The sequence below is a fragment of the Phoxinus phoxinus genome, assembly GCF_949152265.1.
Source record: "Phoxinus phoxinus genome assembly, chromosome: 10".
Classification (NCBI taxonomy): Eukaryota; Metazoa; Chordata; class Actinopteri; order Cypriniformes; family Leuciscidae; genus Phoxinus; species Phoxinus phoxinus.
This window is the reverse complement of record NC_136885.1, coordinates 21,209,343-21,234,076: the sequence shown is the minus strand read 5'-3', so window position 1 is coordinate 21,234,076 and position 24,734 is coordinate 21,209,343. Positions and strand designations below refer to the sequence as shown.

At 37.7% G+C, this 24,734-nt stretch overlaps 1 protein-coding gene across 2 annotated transcripts in view; it reads right to left on the bottom strand.

The window, feature by feature from the left end:
- The window catches only part of galnt1 (UDP-N-acetyl-alpha-D-galactosamine:polypeptide N-acetylgalactosaminyltransferase 1), a 90,361-nt gene that overhangs the window by 45,116 nt on the left and 20,511 nt on the right, over positions 1–24,734 (bottom strand). For both annotated transcript variants that reach the window (XM_079626852.1, XM_079626853.1), the window contains exon 2: positions 7,425–7,545. The gene's annotated coding sequence lies outside the window, so the exon portion shown is untranslated. The remainder of the gene's footprint in view (positions 1–7,424; positions 7,546–24,734) is intronic.

The window sequence follows — 24,734 nt, the reverse complement described above, 5'->3', positions numbered from 1 at the left end:
CAGATTTCAGCTCAACTAACATGCGTGGTAACTGCAGGAGCGCACATCCACGCTGCATTGAAGAACAGAGTGCATGCAGCGTCCAAACGCTCTGGGTGGGTAATAGTCATCTGACACAGCTCTATTTTTGTGTGCATATGATCCATGTGTGATGTGATTCCAGTCTTTTTCAATTTGTATGCTTGTCAGTTCAAGTTAAATATGCATTATGTACACTGAGGATCACATGATTAAAATGTGTGTTATCTAGTTATTGGCCCTCTTCAGAATCCCCCCCACCCTCTTTATTTTTGCTTTAGCTTTAATATTTTACTGGCAGTGCCTTGTAGGCAATGAATTCAGATATGCAACAAAAGATTCGTTTTGCATGTTTACAGCATGTTGTGCTTTGGTGAACAACACACAACCCTTGGCAAGAAACTCCTTCAAAGTCAATACTGTACTAAATACCTTGGCATTTAACACACTAAATACAATTAGCACTACTACTCAAAAGGCACTTTCCTGCTGCAAAGTGCACACTTCGCACATAGTTTGCACATTTAGGGATTCTTCTATTTTAGAATTAAAACACACAGTTAACACTTCATTGTTTGTAGGGTCGAATGTAGATGTGCATAGAACAGGAGTGCAGTTTTGCATCTCTGCCAGACTGTTGATGGTTGCTTGACACAAACAACTGCTGCATTTAACTGCAGATCGTGTCAGAATACAAATATCTGGGGGTTTTGATTGATTCAAAATTGTCGTTCACATCGCATGTAAAAAGGGTCTGTAATCGCATCAAGTTTAACCTCATGAATTTTAGACACATTCGCCATCAAATGTCCACACAGGCAGCAAAAATGTACATGCACTCTATGATCTTATCACATATCACTTACTGTTTACCCATCTGGTCACAAGCTGGTGTTACGTCTCTGAAACCACTGCAGTCACTTTACAAACGATCAGTTAAAATTTTGGATAAGAGATCAATTACTTCTCATCATTGTCCAATACTACAAAAACATAGATTACTCAGCTGGGAAAACATGGTCAAATACTCAAATCTATGTCTTCTATACAAAATTATTCATGGTTTATCATCCCCTCCACTCCACCAGTTTGTTAACATCCGTACAGCTGATCATAGCAGAACCAGAGGTGCAGCGGGGGGAGATTGTGTCATTCCCTTTAGAAAAAGTGTATTTGGTCATACTTCTTTTTCTGTTCGAGCTGCTACTGAATGGAACCGCATTCCTTTAATCATCAGGAATCAAAACACATATTGTACATTTAAGAACCACTTAAAGAAATGGCTTCTTGAATTTCAGAGCTGTCAACATTAACACATTTCTATATGTGCTCTATCCATTGCTGGCTTCTTGCCTTGTGTGTGTGTATATGTTATGTCTTTGTCAGATGTTTGTTTGATTGTTGGTTTGCTGTATTTCGACTGTATTTTTTTAACATAATAGGATTTCTTACAAAATGTATTGTACATTTTTTTTTAATGTAATTTTATTCTCTTTTAGGGTGACTTTTAACATCTGTCCGGGGACTGCAGATGAAAAATAGCCTTCTGGCTAATTCTGGCATATTGGCAGAAATGTTTATTAATATGCACTGTCCCTGTAATAATAAATAAATAAATAAATAAATAACATATTTCAAAGGAACAAAAGCCAGTTTAGTTATAGGAAAGTCACGGACATCAGAACCTGGGAATGAGGAATAGCATTGAATAATTGGACAGAATATCAGGCACTGTCCCTCCAGAATCACACTTTGATCAAATACTCTATAGAATATTCATTGTGTTTGGTACTGATACCATGCTTTGTAACCTTGTCCAGGATATATAATACAAACATAATAAAATCATTTAATTAATCAATTATTTTAAAAAAGCAGTGGTAAAACAACATGAAAAAATTCCATGTGTTGTCTAATCCACATTTGAAAGACCAGTTATGGCCTTCCTCCGTCTTAGCTTTTTAAAATAGTTTTTGTCCCAAAAATATTTTACATTTGCTAATAATTATCCTCTTCATACTGTACATGTGATTTCTCCGAAAGCACAACATAGCAACAAAAACCACCACAGCACTTTCCAAAACACCTGTAGCACTTCAAAAAAATCGTTTGCATAAATGGTGATGAATGGATTTGTTGGGATAGATGTGCAAAGTAGGCCGATGCTTCACTGACAATTTAGAGTGTCCCGTGAAATATGACAGTATTACAATTCTAGCTCTAAAAACACATGGTAAATAAATAAATACAATTTTCAGCATTAATAAAAAATAAATAAAAATGTAAATGATACATAATAGCATCAAATTAGTACCGGTATATTAGAATGACTTCTGAAGGATCATGTGACACTGAAAACTGTTGAAAATTAAATTCAGCTTTGCCACCACAGGAAAAAATTAAATTTGAAAATACATTAAAATGAAAATAATATATTTTACAATATTACTTTAAGAGCCATTATGTTCTATTTATAATATGTTGTAGTTCCACTGTTAGACACTGAGTGGAGTGTGGGTTTTAATTGGTATCTGGGTAGCCCGAGAGCTGAAGAGATGAAATATAATGTGTGTTTTGGCATCGGAACTGTGACAAATACAAGGGATAAATGCAGTCCTGGACTGGAAGCGTCTTGTTTGAATCTCACGCGTCAGAAATAATCCTACAACACCTCCGAGTGACAAAGAAGGTCATCGTTGCTAGAATTACTTTGTACTGTATTTTAATCAAATAAATGTAGTCTTGTTGAGCATAAGAGACTGCTTAAAAAAATGTTTTTAAACCTTACCCGAATTGGAGTGCATTTCATATATATATCAACAACAACAACAAGTATCGACAATTCAGAGTTGTTTAAAAAAAAGAGAGAGGAAAATTTGTTTCTGTTAGAGAGTAACAGACATTTAAATAGACAACCAAATAAACCTCACATAATGTAGAAACACAAGCCACCCACTGTGAGAGCAACAAAAAAAAAGAGACTGATTTGGACAGAATCCAAGTCTGATAGAGAGAGAAAAGTTTCCTGAAATAATATTTCATCAGATATTCAGGCAAGTTGTTAAAAAATGCTCAAGATGTGGTGTGTGTGTGTGTGTGTGTGTGTGTGTGTGTGTGTGTGTGTGTGTGTGTGTGTGTGTGTGTGTGTGTGTGTGTGTGATGATAAAACATCAAAGAAGAAGAAAAAAATCAGCAGGACGGAGCTGCCAGACTTCGTTTTATAATTAACACAAAAGCGAGATACAGTCCTGCATAATGAACTCTCTGTGAATGACAGCAAAAGAATCGCGGCTGTTTAACAGACCCAGACCGGTTATCACAGCGAGCTTAAGTCTCCTAATGACTCCTGCAGAGCACGTCCAGCTCCTGCTCTATAGAGACATTCAAGCCTGTGTAAAACTTCTGTGTGGGAGTCACTTCTGTCTGAAGCATCTGTTTCTGCTACTCATATGTGCTTTTTGTAGTTCAGATATTACATACTTTGACAAGACATAAATGTGTGCGACAGTGTTAAAGAGTAACAAGGAAAAAGTAGTGATGTTACTAACTTGAGTAGCCTATATATATATATGCTATTATAATATTAGGTGTGTAACTGTACATGTATTCGTTCCGAACGGTCACAGCATAGACGTCACGGTTCGGTGCATACAGTCAGAAGTCAGGTGATCCACACTACAATCCAGAAGGGGTTAGCGGTAATGCAACACTGTTTTGCTAACCACCACAACAGGAAAAGGAGCAGAAGAAGAAGAGACGATCTATGCACCAACCCAAAACAAGATTGGAGAGTTCAGATAGCACGCAAGAGCACAAAATGATGTGTCGTGGAAGTCTCACTACTACAGTTCAGTGATGAAATGTGTGTGTCCTGGAAATGGGAAGCCTCAGGTGCCGCTTCACTCGCTGTCTCATCGTTGAAAGGTGATGTTTTTCTCCTTCTCGCTCATCTTTCTGTGATTTCTTGAAAAAGCTTAAACTGTGCATCCGCCATTGTCACTCTAATGTGCAAAGAAAACTATTCTCTAAGTTTTGTTTTTTATTATTCAATTTATTTTTTATATTACAAGAGATGCTTTTCAGTTTTGTAGCTGATTGTGACCAAATACCTTTTGTTTGTTTTTTACCAGCAATACAAAAAATATGACCTGTTCACTGCTTAAAGGGGTCATGACATGAGAAACCAAATTTGCCTTGATCTTTTGGTATATAAGAGGTCTTTGTACCATTAAAACGTCCTGCAAGTTTCATAGCTTAAGACGTCCTCCCCATTATAAACGAATCATTTATTTAATCAAGCTCTAAATACAGCTCGTTCTGGATCCATGGTAAGAAGTGACGTCACGGTACGAAGTGACGTACCAGCGTTTGCATATAGACCGCCTCCAGCAGAAGACAGTTACTCTTTAAGCGCAAGACAACTACGCTCATTACGTATCACTGTCGCGCCCGCGCGCTGCGCGCCTCACAAGTGTTCAGTCGACGGACAGCGAGTGGGTGTGTGTACAGGGAGATTACGACGCCGCAGATGTGCTGTTCCTGGCTGTGGACAAACAACATCTTTGAAAACGCTGCGAAAGATCCAGTCGTCAGGGAAAAATGGATGCACTTTATTTTTTGCAGACGTCTCAGTCACGGCAGTGTTAAGTTTAAGCGTTTGTTCTATACATTTAAGGATTACTGTTTTGAGCTTTGCCAGAAAACTGTTGCTCAAAGATAAGTCCGTGCCGTCTATTCTGGGCTCAACATCGACGACGCAAACTGTAAGTAATGTATTTAAAACTTTAAACTACTTTTTAAATACGCTGAAAGATCCAGTCGTCAGGGAAAAATGGATGCACTTTATTTTTTGCGGACGTCCCAGTCACGGCAGTGTTCTGTACATTTGAAGAATGACTGTTTTGAGGAAAAAATCCCAATATGATGCTTGGCTTTGCCAGAAAACTGTTGCTCAAAGATACGTCCGTGCCGAATATTCTGGGCTCAACAACGACGACGCAAACGTACTTTTTACCATGGCTAATATAAACACATTTGTATAAGAGAATCTTGAAAATATGTCGCTTTTCTAGTAGGCCTACTTGTGATAGAAAATTAAAAATGTTGCCTTTATCAATGCTGCATCTTCAAATATGGCCTGTGCATTTTTGTCCGTGGTACACCCTATCATTTCATTGGAATTAGTTAAATAATGTTAAACTGTTAGCAAATTAAGCTATAGGATAATTATGCAACAATAATCCGTTTTCAAGTGTCTCGGGTTAATTTTTTTTTATTAATTCAAAATAGTTTCACTTTCCATGTGGACACGGGCTGATCCAGTCTTCGTTTATGTTTGAGCCGGAATCAGAGGAAAATGAACGATCACCACAACAATAAGGTTTTATCATTGCAAGAGCCATCGCTTTGCATGCATCACCCGCTAATAAACAGTTGCGCCGAATCCGCAAATGTTCTGGCTGGGGGCGTTAATAATTGATGCATAGGCACTGACGTTAGCCAATCATAACAGTGGGCGTTAACACTGAACTCTTAAAGGGGAAACACCCCCAAAACAGACTGTTTGAATCAGAGGATGAGAAACAGGTGGGAAAAGGTCATAAATCACTACATTTTAAAAGTTTTTTGGAAAAAAAAACTATGGTAATACTATATTTGCACCTAAGGGAACATAATAATAAAATAAAAAAAACCATGTCATGACCCCTTTAATACACTAATGGAGTCTGAACTGTACCTCAGGGGGACTAAATGCCACTACAAACTGTAATTTGCAGGAAGTAAAGATATCCAGAGAGTTTGTTCAATGAAGGATTCATTATACTGATTCAAACTGAGACTTTTTGAATGATTCATTAAAATAACCACATTTGTTTGGGTAATACTGGTTGCTAGGTATGTTTTGTTTATTTGCGTGCAGAAAGACGTTCTTTCTTGGAATTATTCAGTGGCACAGTTAGTTCCTTTACACACTCAATTCTGACTACAAGCTTACAACTCAAATAACCACTGGTGTGTGTGTGTGTGTGTGTGTGTGTGTGTGTGTGTGTGTGTGTGTGTGTGTGTGTGTGTGTGTGTGTGTGTGTGTGTGTGTGTGTGGACTCATAACCATGATGATCTATATGCAGTATGAACAATTTCCCATCCATCCTGACATAGTAAAAACTAATGTCCTTCAATAAACATACTACAAAGTCCAAAGTCAGCACTTGAGCAAAAACAGATGAAGAAAGAAAATAAAAGGAGGATGTAGTTGAAGAGATGGATGATTCTCACTTTCCCATAAATCCCATGTGTGTTTATGGGGATGGGCCAATCGGTAAAGTAACTATAACAGGATCCCTGTTTTCAGAGGTCTGCAGTATTACCCAGAATGTAACAATAGTGCACAATGTAACAGTCTAATTTCAGAAACCGGTAGTAAGGGGTGATGTCACTGACTCTGAGACAAAAGTGCGAGGTGTGTGTGTGTGTGTGTGTGTGTGTTTTCAAGGGGCTTGAAATAGACGGACCTAGTGAACAGAAAACTCTCAAGACTTCAAACTTTTTGGGTTTAAGAAATTATCATCATAAAAAGAGGAAGAAATCATTCAAGAAGAAATCAAAATTGGTGTAGAAATCAGACTGAGATACAACCACGGTTCCCCAATGCCTGAGTTTGCAACTTCCTCTTCCTCTCACAGATGATTACTTGCCTCGAGCACAGGCTCTTTCAAACCAGCACAACTAACAAGCTACACACACACAAAGACTCACAAAATAACGGAAAAAAAGGGTGACGGAGATGGAGGGAGCTGTGATGCAAAAACTGCACCCAATGCAGAAAACAAACACAAATTGATTACCAATGCAAAGCCTGGCAGAAACAATAAGTACAATTAAATACTTCAATTTGCAATCATTCAGCCATTTTGTGGTGTAACCCAGATCAATGTACATTACTGGCTTACATTACAATGTACACACACACACACAGCTAAAATGATCAACAAGACACATTTAGATTTTTATCTGAATAACAATTTCGGGGGGTGCTTAGGGGGTGCTAAGAAACGAAAACAACGACCACATTTTCCTGTAGCATACTACATGATTATACACTGTTGGACAAATTAAATAAAGTGTGAAAAAAATGTGTTTTAAGATATTACATTTTTTCTATTTAAGTCCACATGCCCAAAAGAGCCCAGAAGTTAAAGAAACACCTAGTTACGTAAATTTACACACAAATGTGGAAAGATCGCAATAGAGTTCTTCCCCTTCAGACGCTATATGTGAACTGCTTCATTGTCACACTAAATTAACTATGCATTGTGAGTAAAACTGAGCTGATATTAATTCACACTTTATATAATAAAGAATAATTACATAATGGCATAATTGTCTGCTGCATATTCAGTGCGTACCTGTTGAACTGAGGTCAGAGCGGGTGAAGGAAGGCGGTCTCGTATCCTACAGCGCAGGGGCTCCAGATGAGGGGAGGAGCTTGAGGTCCCGCCACAGGAACCCGTTACTCACGCATGCTCCCTGTAACAAACAAAGTCGACTGTTAGAGGGATTACACTGTGTAACAGTAACACTACATTAACCACACATTTATTACTGACAAGTACACTATACAGTATAGAAGCTGAGCTGATAATAGGCTGATTTTTGGCCAACTTGAGATTATTACTTCAGCAGATAATCCTTGCGAATATTTATAAATCGATATAGTTCTGTCAATGAATAATTCACGTAAATTGAGTAAATATTAAAATAAGCATTCATCAAAATGAATAAAACCCTTGTGTGCCATATTAAATACACTTGTTAAAATGCTATTGATCCAGCATTTAGATAATAAATGACTGTCACCATCTATACAATCACATTTGAATAATAAAAAAAAAGACAGAAATAACAATCATCATCAAAGTCCACAGCATTTTAGGCAGAGCCTGAGATTTTATGTACATACAAACACATAATCCCTCGTTTATGTGTTTGTCTCTAAATACCTAAAAAATAATTCCTTTTTTATAAGATGTCCCACATTTTCCTTTTAAAAAAGGTTTCAAGAGATATAAAGAATGACCATTACCAACGCAACGATGATTAAGTTCCAGACTCATGGGAAATCAAAAATCGCTTTATGAAAATGAAGCAGCCGCATTTAGCGTTCTGCGTGTACAAAAGTAAAAAAAGAGGGAAGTCATGATCGGAAAAGACTGCATGATTATTTCAGACAGCCTCTTCTCCTCCAAGTTAGTGGCCTTTCCACACTAATATAATCTTTTCCTATCCTTCAATACCTCCTTCTCATGATTATCAACTGAAGTGTTTGTGTGTGAGTGCATAGTGTGTGAGTTTGGGATGATGGCATCCAGGTTATTCTCCTATATGTGGCTCAGGCGTACTGCATTCTGAGCTAAGATGAATGAAAAAGATCAGCATGCAGCTCAACATCTCTTTTAGACGGAGAGTGACACTCGCACAAACATTGGCAGTAAGGTCTTGTGCGAGGTGGTGGTCACTGAGCCTTTCCACAGTCCACCACAGCACACACACCTCATCAAAACCCAGAGACTGTTTGTTAGACAACTTTCCAAAAACCTTGTGTTTCTGAGGTGTGTGTGACACTGCTAGTGCTAGCGCCTTTCCCAGGAGCCATGGAAACGGCTGCTAGGTGAACAAAGGCCCAATTAAAGACTCTCATCTACTGTGGGCAGGTCACTACGGCAACAAAAAGTCTTTATATCCTTCACACAATTCAGACACACACACTTGCACAAATTCAAGATGTTTCATACATTTTTCTAGCATTTTATTTTAGTTCACTTTTTAGTCAGTTTCTTGAAATTATTGTAGTTTTAAATGACTTTTTTTTTTACAATACAAACGATGGAAATTCAAGCTGTCATTTGAAATAATTATATATTAATTACATGTTGTTTATTAGCATTACTCAGAATTTAATGTATTTTATCAGTCTGTAGTACATCAGGTGCGTTTTATCCACATCATACTGGTGAAAATGGACAAAGTAAAGAATTCGACTGAAATTATCAATTTAGTCATGATTTTCTTAGCGTTCACACAGTCATTTTTAACACTGAACCTAAAAATACAAAACAAACAAAAAACAGCTTTTATGATGTAAATTTTGCGACGGAACTTACCAAAAAAACAAAACTATGCTCTATGCTGGGCTAAGGTGGAGAGGCGATTCTGAGGCCTGTACTGAACAGCAACATCGCGACTATGGCGAGAAAAAACAGGTAGCCTATGCGTGAACATTCTGTCCTTTTTAGGGTCTTTTTTTGAAACATTAGTTTACTGTATAAATTTTCGTGCACTGCTTTATTGTATTTATATGTTCCGTTTTTTTTAGTTACCGGTACAAGAAAAAGTTATTAAACTTGTCTGTTATAGCATGGCAACACTTTTTTTTGCAACTTATTTCAATATCGTGATAATATCTTATACCGTCATAAAAGCTTCAGCAATTATCGCAACATTAAAATTTGATACCAGTCACATGCCTTATTTATTATAAAAGCCAAATTAAACTGAAACTAGCGGTGTGTGGGAAATGTGTTTTGAAATTTTTGAAATTGAAATTTTTTGAAATACGTATTTTGAAATGTATGTTTAACAAACCATTTTATTTGCAAATGACCTTCATCTGCCTGTGAAATGAGTCCAACTGCTGAACACTGAATTGGCAGTCATATTTAAATATTCTGATAATTACCATGACATATTCTAAATTATCTGTTTGCATCTTAATTTCCATAAACTGTCTCAAAATGGAGGACTCGGGTGGAGTTTCGTTTGTTGAACACGTCTACATGATAGATCACTCATATCTGTTGTATTTCAAAAGAGGAAAGGAAAGCCACTAACATAAGTAATCAGTATAAAATGTGGACAAAACCATGGACATACTGAAACATGCTACAACTCTGTGTATGTCAGCAAATACAATTTTCTCAGGCAGACAGTGCACACACACACACACACACACACACACACAATTTTCACTGGACACAAAAGAACCTACAAAAAGGAACAAACATGAACCCTCTTGCAAACACACACATATAATAAAACACTAAGGTGACACCTTTTGTGTTTCTCAATGAAGATCAATTCACTTTTCAACAGCAAGGCTCCTGGACTACATTGATCACAAAAGCACTTACTCTTCCCTCTTTAACACTTTATCACCCTCAGAGAGCTGCACTCCTCAGGTGAGCTGACTCGCTGCCCTATTAACACACATTATCTCACACACACAAAGCAACACCTGCTGTGACACATATGTAAATGTCTGTATCAGTATTTTTCCAAATTAGACAGTAAAGTCAATTAAATATATACTATAATCTAATATACTACATTGGGTATATCCGTCTAATACCATATTAAAAATTAATACATCACATAAAGGGGTGGGCAACATACCGGTAGACAATTAATTAACTGGTAGAAGTTTGGACTATCCTCTCTATCGTAGTTATGCACTCATGTGCAATCATTTCAAATAAATGTTATTTTAAACTTTCTATTAATCAAAGAATTATACAAAATTATATATGTATATACAGTGTTTATGTAAACATATATATAGTAATACTATTAGCATTGGCAAAAGCTTTTGATGCATGTGCGATGGTGGAAGTGCTTGAGAATTGATGCTGGAATTTTAATTCAGGTCTATAGTGTCAATGGAATAATATGTTTGCAATAATATGTTCATACTGTTTTTCTAGAGCTGATGTCAATAGAGCCATTCAGTGATTAATCTACTCAATAGCTTTGAAAACTATTAGGCGTGATGTTTTAAAATGAATTGCTGCTTGAAGGAACAAATTACTCAGCTCTGCCAATGCACCTTTCATGCATGCCAAAGGGGGAAAAAAGGACAAAAACTAAATATTTCTGGTCAACATCTTTTCCATTATCTCTCTCTCGCTGACAGATATGTTCAGGTTTGACGCCATCAGGGCAGCATGACAGGATACAGTCTCTGCTCCACTCCACGGCCTGACACGGACTTCCTGCTAATAGATCAGATCATCGGTGCAATCATCATCCCAACTATAAGGAAATAGCACAAACTATTCAGGACAAAAAAAATCTCTCTCTTTCACATGCACACTAGAAAATATGCTTGCTCACTCAGATTGATACTTTCTTCGTGAGATCAGCAGTCACATTGCTTTTGGTTTCAGTAAGGAAATGAAACTAGACAGAGAATCAGACAGTACAAGCGTCATTCACAATGACACAGTCAATCAAATTACTACAGAAAACAGAGACACTGTAAGCACAGGAGTGTACTTGAGGTCACTTGGTCGAATGCTAATACCATGGTAAATCATTTATTAAACCTCAAACATTAAGTGATTTGGGCATGTGTGGTATATTTATAGAAAACATTTATTTTTTGTATTTTTTAAAAATAAAATAAGTAAATATTATTAAAATAAGAATTAATCAAAATGAATACATCTAGTCTACAAGTATAGTGGACTCCTAAAGACTTGCGTTCAAAATAATATAGACTTGTGAAATAATAGCCTATTATTAATAAAAAATGTAATTAACACTATGGATCAGATTTACTAACAGCTTGCGCCAGCGCAAACCCTCTTTTGGCGTTAAGAAACAACTGACATACAGTGAAAACTTAACGTTGAAAAGGCGTAGACGGGTTATTTTTGTGTCTGACCTTATTGCATATGCATTTGTAGAAGTTTCCCTTTCAGACGCAAAATTTATGGGAGGAGAGTATTAAAGGAATCATGCCACATTACTAAGGTTTGCGCTAGTCTATTAACCGGTATTTGCGTAATATTTTACAGCCCAAAAAAGCATGTCTTAAACCAGACGCTAATTTGCGCTGTTATTGGTAGATTGCGTTGGTCATGGAAATAATCCGGCTACGTCTGTGTTCTTTCATTTGTGCATCGTAAGTAGATCACACGCTTTCCATTCCCGTTGGCGCTAATTTGCACCGTTTAGTAAATCTGACCCTATATTATTATAATTCTAGTTAATGATCAACAACATGTTTATAAAGTAATTATAAAATGAAACAAAGTTACACAATTAGTTCTTGTGTAGCTTTCAAGCTTCGAAAATGATGCAAAATATCCTAAAATTATATCAAAGTCCATAAAAAAGTAGGCATGCCTTAATCTTTGTGAACCAGTTCAACCTAATAAAAAAAATAAGATCCAACTCAAATTTATTCATGACCTAGATATAACTATTATTCTTTTGAACTGAATTATATTCAAAATAACTTAAAATTGAATGCGTTTCTCCCACAAAACTATCATATGGCTTCCGGGGAGTGGTATGGACTACTTTATGTTGCTTTTGTGTCTTGTTTGACGCTTGAAATGTTCAGTCTCCATTCAATTCTAGGCTAACTACATGGAAAAGAGCGACTAGCAAAATCTTCCATTCCACGGGAAAAAAAAAGTCATACTGGTTTGGAAAGACATGAAGGGGAGTAAATGATGGCAACATCCTTTAATCTTCCGACTAGTGCATTCATCTGACTGCACATCAGAAAGGGCAACATGACAGGATTTTGAAGGAAATCGTAGCCCAAATGTCAATGTGCCATGTCATAAGTGCTGCTGCTAATGTGAGCGAGGCTAAGGAATTTACGAGGGTTTTATGGTGCGTATGGACGCACATGGCGTGTAATACCGCGCTGAGTAAAGCGCTGGCACTCAGCCAGCTGTTATACAAAGCCTGTATGGTTTGCTTACATACGATACAGAAGTGGTCAGCGACCATAGTGTGTGCCATTTCGCAGTTGAGCATGTGAAACCGCACACACCCCGGGGCCTTTACTACTATGAAGAGTGTGTGTGTGTGTATAACAGCATTGGAACATTAGGTACGTCATTGAAGGCGGCGAGGGAGCGAGAGTGACTCTGTCCATCTGGCTCCGCACCACGCCTAAGAGAGCATGAGAAACGTCTGAGAGAGCTCAGCCTCAAATGACATGCGGTACTCAACTCAAGACAGACGCTTAAAACATGCAAAACATCTGTGTCCATGGGTGGAGAAACTGTTGGTGTGTGTGTGTGTGTGTGTGTGTGTGTGTGTGTGTGTGTGTGTGTGTGTGTGTGTGTGTGTGTGTGTGTGTGTGTGTGTGTGTGTGTAACCCAGAGAAAACCAACAAAATGTTCCTCTTTAAAATGCAAAGCACGCAAGCCACAACCTCAACCAATGTAATAAATCTTGCACACAAAATCCATCATAAACTCAACAACAAACTTCTTTCTTACTGCTATAAAAATGCTACATTTCAAAAGCATCACAAAACGGCAACAGATAAAACACGCTTTATCATCTCTTCATTATTGAATGAGATGAAGAGCCTCTACACTCACCTCAATAACTGTCTAGCCAGGGTGTAATGTTAACTTTTTGCTACACCTACCGATGGCTAATGGAATTTTGTAAAAGGATATAAGGATATAAAATACACAATTTTTTATTTCTTTTTCATATCTTATTTGATTTATGCGACATTAAAGTGGCTTTCATTCAAAAACACAGTCTACCATTCAAAGATTTGGGGTCAGTATTTTTTTTTTTATAAATATTTTTCAGTATAACAGTAATATTGTACAATACCACTTAAAATAACTCTTCTATTTTAAAATGTAATTTATTTCTGTGCTGGCAAGGCTGAATTTTCAGCCTCATTACTCCAGTCTTCAGGGTCACATGATCCTTCAGAAATCATTCTAATATGCTGATTTGCTGCTCAAGAAACATTTATTATCATCAACGATGAAAACATTTGTGCGGTTTAATGTTTTTTTTTTGGAAACCCTGATACAGTCTTTCTTGCTGTTACTTTTGACAAATTAAAATGCATCATTGCTGAATAAAAGTACTAATTTCTTTAATAAATAAAAAAGTGTGACCACAAACGCACGTCTAGTGTGTAATATAATATAATATATACACACACAAACATTCGTTCTGGTTCTTGAATCTGATTGGCTGAGAGCCTTTTCCAGCCATGCAATATTCTACCAGTATCACCACAGGAACCATTTCACCGTTGGTATCATTCTGCTTGCAGCATTTCTCTCACAGCGAGTGTCATGGTGGACGAGAAAATCCATTTTACAAATACTACCGTTGTTGTGTCAAGGAATGTAGTTTTAAGAGTTCTTTTTAGGTGAGAATGTAGTTATATAGACCTCAAATATGCGACTTATATTGCATCTATTTGACTATTTGTTTAGACGTTTTCAGAGATGTGAGCTTCAGCGCTCATGTACCCACTGAGAGCAGCTTCATCTCAACCAGTCCTTCGGGAATTTGCCGATGGATGTTTAAACATGAGGTATAATTCATTTTGGGTAGCCTATATAAAACGGGCAATCTTTAGTCTAATTAATCTATTACTTGTTCCAGAGTAAATCCATTTGGTTAAAGGCAAAAGTTAAGTTTAATAACTTTATATTTTTAAATAAAATCCTGTACTAAAATAGAGCGCTGCTTTTGTACTGTTTGCTTATGTTTATTTGCTATTGTACAAACTTCTTATACTTTTATAATTGCTATTATTGTTTATTTAAATATTATTTTTCAATAAAAATGTTATACAAACAATGTTGTATCGTATTTGGTATTGAGAAAGGGTCCGTTAGTGATTGTGATTTCGACTACAGTTAAAGTTACATTATTGCACCATTATATGGCAGCAAAGACTGAGTGAGTCAGGAGCAAAGACTTGTATTGAAAGGGACTGAAACAAAGATGCTGTTTTGACTTTAAACAACACCTTATAAGATGCAACTTACAAATTCATTGATTATTGATGTCACTGTTAAAAGGACAAGGACAAAAACAAAGATATCGCTTTCCTCAGCGGACATTCAAACTGATTTTGTGATTGTGAATATAAGTGTAACGAAGTTCATTGTTATGGGAAGGAGGAGGCGGGAACCGATGAACATTCACAGATTTGAATAACAAACAATTACAAAAATGAAAGTATAAGCCAGCAGTCCCTCGCGGACGACTGCTGGCCACACAAAACAAAATAAAACATCACATAAAACTTAGGCCCGTTCCTCTCTCAATCTTCACAGTCGTCGCTCTTCCTTTATGCCTCCGCTGCTCCGTGGGAGATACGAGACCGGTGCGCCTGCAGGTGTCGCTCATCATTAATCACGCCACCGGTCTCGCGCCGTTCTCTCACGTCCCTCGACCTCGTCCTGCTCACCACAATAAGACTGGCCTGAAGAATATCAGTCAGATGCAGGTAACGTGCTCGCTTAGTCGATCGCTCTCTCATAATACTCTACATAATATAATAAGCTTCAATGAAGCAACTTAGAATTCCTTCGTTGCTAGTTCTAAAATGACATTTTAGAATTAGTAATGGAGGCTTGGGCTGTTAAACTGTCAACTTGAGATTTGAATCCGTGGCGGAAGGAAGAAGTTCAGCACTAAGAGGGTTTTTTAAAAACAGTCCGTTGTTGTTTCTTATTTATTTACATATTTGTGCCGTCAAACTGTTGTATAAACGCAATATCACACTCGTAGCTGTGCAATATGGCTCTATACGGGCGAAACGCAGCAGCTGTGTGTTGATATAGCGTACGGCTACTCGTGTGATATTGGTCATACACTGGCACATGCGGTCGGAGAGCTGGTCCGACAACAGCCACACAGAAAACAGGATTAAAGCATTGAAAGAGATTCATTGGGATTGAGATTGGGATTATGACTGACATGCAGAAAATCTGGAGGCAGATTAACTTTCAAACTCATCCAGCATATGAATTACCCTTGAACTGAACCAATTCAATGTTATTTGATGACTTGAAGTCAAGAAAAAAAAGAAAAAAAACATTTCAGTAGTTTTAGTTCTATCACACTGTGCCAGTTCTGCTACATAGATTTTATAAAAGGCTTCTTAAAATGCCTGCTAAATGAATGTACATGTGAAAAGACCAACAAGTCACCACACAAGGGTCAAGTACAGATTGTATGACTGCTACATACAACGGTCAAGTACAGAGAAAAGATGTAAGATGTGCAGGAGTTCTCAAGGCTACTTGTTTGTCATTGAGCTGGAAAAGTCAAGCAAACAAGACTGTAGCTAAGTAGATTTTTGCTTATTAAAAAAAATACATATAAATTATGTTCTTTTAAATGAAAACGTATTTGACATTATGAACGGTTGACTATTTGAATGCACTCACTGTAAATCGCTTTGGATAAAAGCATCTGTCAAATGTAAATGTACTAGACTAAGCTGTAAGGTTATGGGATGTTTTTTTGCCCCTTTAATTGCCCACCGGGTGGACACAGAAAAGTAACAGCATTATTTGAGATGCATATGGTGCAGGAAAAATTACATGCTGATGTACTTTGGGCTTTGTTCCCTAAAATAAAACTTATATGCAATTGCTGCCTTGAAGTTACAACCTGATGTGATAATCATTGCAGTTTTACAACCACTTTGAATTAAATTACTGAAGAAAAAAAACTGAAACTAGAAAAGGATGGAAATGATTGCTGTCAAATTAAGGTAATTCAATTACATTTGAAAAAAAAAACATGCTTTGCAGTAAAAACTCTTTTTAAAGACACATTTAACTACATGACAGCAATATATCAGTCTCCAGTCCTGATCGATCACATATAATCAAAAGGCTGAAGTTTGCTCTAGTGTAGGGGACTAGGCGTGCATGCGTTTAGTTGTGGTGAGTGAAATGTGATTCTCTTCAGTGCGGCCCACAGTGATCTCAGTCATTTTACAGCCAACACCCCAACCAAACCCCAATGCACACACATACGCTCTGCTCTCTCTCTCTCTTTCTCATCTTCAATCTTTTTCTCTCACTCCCTGACCCAATTTCTTTCTCTTTTTGGGTAGAACATTTCACCGTACGATTGGCGGAATGAAACTGTAACAAAGGAAATGGTTGAGAGTGAAAGAAAGACTGTCTGTAAGCTTTGTAACATCATGTACGGCTCTTGAAAACTTTTTTCACTCTATCCCCCATCTCAGCGTCTTTCCCTCCTCCCTCTTAACACAACTACAGTCGTAAATTTAAAGGGGAAAAAGGAAAAAGAAACAACGCAGAAAGCTTCCAGACGTGTCCTGGGTGGGCGGACAAGCTGATACAAGAGCCATAGAGCATCAGGCAAAAGCAACAGCTCATGGTTGGACAGAACGACGAGCTTCTACGCTAGTAAAAACACACTATACGATTAAGAGATGAGAGTTATTATAGTTTATAATAGGGATTGACTGCTTTACCTTTAACTACATTTAATCTGTCTTCTTTATGGTCTGTCTCTCCGTTTCCTTTTTAGGGATTTTGCAGCAGAACAAGGACGACACACTTAAATTTTAAATCCCAGACATACACACAATCAGGAATGTTCTCTGAGAGAGCATGTGGTTTAAGAATGTGTAAGAGAAAAAAATCTCCACAAAATTTCACAATAACAATTTTTAATCAAGTAAAATAGATTTTAAATTCATAAACGTTATTATATAATAAAACGTATATTGAACATATAGTATATTTTATAAACACCGGAAGACATCCTTTAAGAAGTGTGGGGCCAGTACAATTTTTTTTAAATAAATGTATATTTTGATTAAGCAAAGATGCAGCACGTGATTTCTGAGAAACACTGTTGATATTTGAAATCAACCTCTCCCCTCATTGGTTTCGGTCTCACCTGCGTTCGTGTGCTATTAGCAACACCCAGGTGATGGCGACGTAAATGACTGGTCAGATTAGATGCATTGCTTTAAGCATACGGCACTCACATCGAACTAAGTTTGTGAAGAGTCAATGTTTTGACCATTTTTTGACCATCGCTGTTGTAACGTATTGGGAAGCCAGTTCTCAGACAGAAGATTTATATGATGCAGGCAGTCGCTCTATCGGTGGCTTGACTCCTTCACTTGCCATGTTGAACTGCAACACACATACATGCATTGTTTTTTTTCAACTAAAGCATATTTTAGATGCGTCGTTGGATTTGAGATTAACTGTGGTGCAAATGTGTGCTGAATTGTGGGTGGAGAACAGTACGGTCTGGTTTATTACCGAGAAGCATTACACCCCTAATAAATAAATATATACAGAGAGAGCGAGAGCGAAAGAGAAAGAGGTCCATAAATCAAGTAAACATCTTAGAGAAAACAACCGACCAGCCATATTAAAAATAACATGCATGTTTTTACACATGGATCACAATCATGTGACACGATATGGTTAGGGTTGGGTTCGGGTTTGTAACTAAATATAACTTTTTTTCCGACTCCTTCCACAGTAGAAAAATGAAGCCAAAATACCCCAGTAACAGTCGTTGTAATTCACCTTTGGCTAAGCCCCGCCCCCCTTAGTTACTGTTGCTACCTCCGACAACTTCATCTGGGCTCTGGTTTAGTATCGACATGGCTTATGCTGTGACGGCTCTTCCTGCTGAAATTTTATCAAACTTTTATAAAGCAGCAAATAAAGTGTCCGATAGAAGTAGGCAAAAGTGTCTGCAGTGTGCGTTTGAAGGCTTTATTCAAGACATACCAGAGAAACGCAAGCAATAACAAGGCATCCAAAAAGAGGCAAAAGCATAACGGTCACAGTCAAAATATGAACCACCACAGCATATCCTAATGGAGACGGAGGCTGGGACTCACAATATCAGGAGAAACACTGTTCATGCGAAGCCGGGTAGGTCTCTATTCACTTCTATAATCGTTATTATTTACAAAGCAAACGGACTACGTGAGTATAAAGTTGTATTTATTAGCAGCGTGTGCTAGCATATCAACAATTAGGGCAGAGAACCGAAATCATAACCTAAACCAGCATAAAACTGTCTAACTAGTATAACTTCACAGTAAGGTTAAAAGCTAAATGTATCTTAGAGCACAAAAGTGAGCTTGTTGATCCTTGAGGGGTTTCGCTGACTGTGAGGACGTCCACACAGTTTAATCCAAAGACGACACTTTAGTATTTAACTTCGGTTTTGGGAAGGGGAAAAAACGGACACCCCCCTCCTCTCTGGGAAACGCGTATCTGTGTTACAAATGCCCCAGGCACAACGTTTAACCATATTTTTTATAAAACGACGACGTAATAGCCTGCTGAGACCAAAAATATGAGCCTCCTGCGTTGAAGTCAATGGAGCGCTGTGAAAAAGTGTCGGACCCTCTGTGGAGCTCGTTCTTGGCTGCGCTGTGATTGGTCAATCTACATTCTAGGGCGTGGCTTAGCCAAAGGCGAATTACATTGTCAGGAGTCAGAGTCCGCGCAGCAGTGATCCTGAGGTGGAGCTCCAGCATCAAGGTCCTGCCCATACTCCCGCTCCCACAGACTCGATCGCAAGCCCCGCTGTCAATCATGATGTTACACCCTGTTTTTACCCCATCAAAAAACTAACAAAAACCATACTTATTGGGAAAACAAACACTTGAACATACATGTTTGCCTGATGAGAACTACCTTGGCTGCAGTTTTGCCAGATTGTGCGGTTTTGCATTTGATTGGTTTGGGAGGGTTTAGGGTCAGTTCAGCTGTTTTCAATCATCTTAATTTTTATAATCTAATTGGTTAATAAACAAAACTCAAGTGTGCATGTGTACTCCATAAAATCAGTCATCATGATGTTAAACAGGCCCACCACAGGGTCGGCTCGGCTGGCATTGGTGCTGACGTCGCCGACGAGCATGCACTTTTAGCCAATCAGCGATCAGCAGGTAGGCATGATCATTCATGAGTGACAGGTTTTTAGTGTGATAACTTGTAGCTGAATATTCAAGTGATCGCTATGCCAAAGTGACATTAATATAGTATGCTCTATAAGTATCTACAGTAAAGAGTGGGACCCAATTCTCAAAACGTGGATTACACATGTGGTGAGCGATGACTTGAAGGCTCTATATAAAAATAGCTAACTAACTCTGAGAGCACAATAGAGAATGAGAATGTGACGTCACGCGTTTCACTCCGCGTTCATTCTCTATAGACCGTTCGCAAAGACCCGCCCCCTTTAGTTACTGTTACTATGTCCGACAAGCTACGCCGCTCTCACGCCACACACCATGTTCTCACGCAGTGAATAATACATCACGGAGCAGAGCCGACACTTGACAAGGTGCTGACAAACAGGACAGTCTTACAGTCTCAACTTTCAAATTTGGTCATTTTTAAACGAAATTTAAACAATACATACCGTTTGTGGCTCTTTAATGTGTCTGACAGATTGCTGTAGAGCCTCAGTTAAAGCTGCTCATGAACCGATCATCTCTTCCTTCTAGTTAATTTATAGCATCAAATAAACATAAATGAACATAAGGAATGTTGTTTTAACTGTGGAAAGACGTCAGTACACTCAGTTTTTCAAGTTCAAATCCTCCAACGTTAATCTACTAACTCTCCTGACTGCTTTGTCGGACAAAAATGGCGGATTCAGCGGATGGCGGATTATGATTGGTCAGATCACCTGTCAATCAAACAGACCCTGCGAATGGTCAATTGAATGACTTAATTGAGATTGTGTTGGGATGACTGGGATGAATGGGATGACTCCTGTCCATCGTCACGTGCCAATGGCCTGACCAGGACATCTTAAACTTTTAAACCGTCCAGAATGCACTCCGTTATACTCGTTTTAAGGGTTTTTGGGAGCTTTCGGGCTGGAAATCGTCGACCCAATGATTGACCTCCGCAATACTGTTTGACTTCACTTTTCAAGTCTTGTGCGGCATACTTGGGTCACAACACGGCAGACGGCACAACGCACGATGAGGGAGAACTTATTTTCGTGGCAAATGATGCGGTGAAAGCTGCACTGAGGAAAGAATTATGAACTTGTCGTTCCAACAAAGAGGTCAGCACGACGTGCAGGACTTGCAAAGACGTTTTTGACTTACGATAGCAAGAAGACAGGTAGGCTACTCTACAGCAAAGGCTTAATGAAGAGGCATGTGCCTTTATTAAACTGTGCTTGTTTACGTTACTATAATTAATGACTGTTGCACGCAATCCTGAAATACAGTACATTACAAAAAGTTAATTTTTGTTAGAAAGTGTTTTCAGGTTCGGGCTTCAAATTTAGCAGTAAGGGTCGGGTAGGGTCAGATCAAACAATCTTGGGTACGGGCCGGGTTCAGGCTTCAATTTAAAGCCTGTGCAGACCTATCTGTTGTATCTGTTTGCATAGAAAAAACAGCTTTCCCTCCGATACACATGCAGTGTTAAGTCTGTGTAAACATGTACACACAATCTTCTGTGGGATGGATGAATGTGGAAGTATTAGAGAGTGATAATGAAGTCTAATTTTGTCACTGTGAAAGTGTTTCTCCATTTTAAACTTCACACAATAAACAACACATGCTGCCACAGTCAGTTCCTCTAAAATGATCAAGCATTAATTTCTCATCTTTGAATCCAATTATTGGCTCACCACTTCTTCTATGAGAAAATAGCAAGAGAGTTCAGCATTTAGCAGAGAAAGATTTTTCATTTATTCGAAAAAGACATTTAAAATCTTGGTTTGTTTGTGGCAGTTGTGTATGTGACAGGCATACAAAAGTTGGATAAAAGTTTATATAAATTATATACATTTTTCGCTTTATAAACAGTAGGCTATGGGTCAAATAGAACTGACAATGTTTCTGTTTTGCATTTACATGAATTCTTATATTTTTCCTTTGGAAATATGTGATAAATGTAGGCCTATGACATGCCGATGCAGTATTTGAATGGGATTGAAGTGAGACTCACTTCCTCAAACTCTTTCACAGAGCGTTTCTCTGACTGAAGCAGTCCTAAAAAGAACTTTCTAAAGCACAGCAGCAGAGTCAGATCACTGATAAACGATGTGCTCCAAAAGCCCTTGGTGCAGTGAAGAAAGAAAAAACCTGAATATTATACTACTGGTCTAAAGATTTCTGAAACTCTCCACTGCCTTGTAATCCCAAACGTAAAAAAAAAATTTTTATCATTTAAACCACATGTAAATATTAACATGTTAATTTAGTACACTTAATTAAAATAATAAATAAAGTGTTAGAAGTATTTAGCATGCCCCCCTGACCCATACATAAACAAAACCAATTAAAAGCATGTTTTTGTGAGCCGACAATCAGCCCAGCCAAGCTGATACAAGTATTGTACTTAAGCATGAGACACATTCTTTGTGTTCAAAAACAGCTAGACAAAGAAACAATGAATGGAACAAAGTGGTTTCATAATGCATTTGAACTGCTAGGCATGGTGTCATTGTACATTATGACATGGTAACGTGACTGCAAAATACATCAGCTTGACACATGTATGTAGATCTACAATTTAAAAAAAACACAGAGAGAATGCACAAACACATCTTGTGTGAACGGCCTAAGTCAATCTGGAAAAAACAATCAACTGATTGCAAAATTGATGTGGACTGTAGGCAAGTGATATGTTCAATGGCATGGAGATAAAACAAACAATATATCGACTTCTATAGAGAATTGTTATTGTTTTTTTCTCGCTTTTTTTTTTTTTTTTGCCGTGGGCAAACACTGGGCATGTTTCCGAGGCCTTCCAAGGCTGACTGTGTACGAAATCGCCCCCTATACCCTTAAATAGGACACTATTTGAGGGGATAGCCATTTGCAGTGGTGTCCGAAACCATAGTGGACAATATCAAGTGCACTCATTCAATCCCACAATGCACCGCAATAATGAGTGTACAACCATTCTACGCTCAACGGCAAGAGAATACCCATAATGCACTGCGAGAGTCACACGGCAAATTAATTCCCACGTCTCGCCAGAAGATGCCGCCCACAGCTGAATTATTCATCCATCCATTTTCCAGCTGGTCCAATGTGGCTGCAGCATAATATCGTAACAGGTAAAAATTCCTTTTTAATTGATTATTAAATTGTTTAATTAAATTGTTAAAATCTGAAAAAAATATCTGTTTGTAGTTAACATTTCAAACTGGATGACTACGGACAGCATTTTAGCCCAATCGGAATGGGGGAAAACTGAAAAAACTGAAAGAAGCAAAATGCTGTTGTCGAGTACAGGTAAGAAAGCTGTTGCCATAATAGAGTTCCATTTTTACCATAATGCCATTTAAAGAGTAGACAAAGTAAGATACAATTTTCTCGTACAATAACTGTTTTGCTCATAATCCTCTGTTGATCCAACTGTCCTTGGCATGGACACAAAGATGCCAATATAGCGGTCAAAATTCGAACAAATAAATAATTGTGAATTTCTCTGTCCATACTAGTCATGTGGTGAAAGAGTCACATTAACTTTTTAATCTATTACCAGTCCAACTAAAATTTCATTTAAATTCAAACCTACTCAATAATGCTGGCTCATTAAAGTCATTTTATGCAGTTTAACATGCCTTTGTTGGCACTGTATGATTACAATCCAAACAGCCCATTTCCTCTAAAGAGTTTCTCCATCTGTAGTAAACACACCGGATCCCTTTGGTGGGGAATAAGGAGGCAGACACACCCTGCTGTATTCATAGCAACTCACTGCCAACGTCACATCAAGTTATAATTAGCATCCAACCTGTAGCACTTCAATAGACCCCCTCCATCCCCAGCAGCACACGCTTAACAGACTTCCTTTTGGCCTCAATCTGCTCTTAATGAGAATTACAGGAATGAGAGGCATGTCTCATTCCCGCTGCCATTTCACCACACAATCCTGTGGCTTAGAATATAGACAGTTTAAGCAGACAACATTCATTTTAGATTCTCAGTCTGCTGAGTCATTCTGCCCAATCACTTGAACACATTCATAATAAAGTTTGTCAAAAACCAGGGATCAGCCAAAGACTGTGAAGTTTATAACAGCCACTTAAATCAATATTCACAATGCACTTTTGCTGCTTACTGATCACACTGTTGTCTCTCTCTCTCTCTCTCTCTCTCTCTCTCTCTCTCTCTCTCTCTCGTATAAAGGATATGTGTGGACTCAGTTGCTTCAATTACCTAATTTTTCAAATTCAAAATGTAAAAAAAAACACTACTAGTTCAGTACTTTGAGAATTATTTATAATAGAACTAGAATAATATGGAAATTTAGACCACCTGCATAGCTAACTACTTCTTTTTCTCATAAATTACCATAATGTCTACATTTATTTTAAAAAGAAAACAGGAAACAAAGAGCGAGGCAAAACAGAGGGACACCACAGAGAAATTCCACCCCTTTTTCCTCAGACCAGCTCTCAGGGGGTCAGACTAAGGAATGCAGTGAAGCCGCTGAGCCGAGAAGACCGACCAATCATGCAAATCAGAGCCCAGAGAGAGACTGAATGATCAGAATGAACAAATTCCTCTGCTTTGTCTCAGTCTCTCACTCTACATGCCAACATCAGTTTAGAAAACTGAGAAAAGTGATAGTAGAAAAAAATTATTTTTTATTATTATATTCATAATTTAAGGTGACATCATGTCACATTTGCAATTTTACCCTGAAAAATCTTGAAATCTTATTTCGTATCTTATTAAAGTTTTAAATATTATATTTTAATATAATATTTATAATTATATTTAATATAACATGTATAATACTATTTAATAATATTATATTATATGATATTTAATACATTTAAAAAAATATATATATATATATATATATATATATATATATATATATATTTTAAAAATGTGTACCCGCACA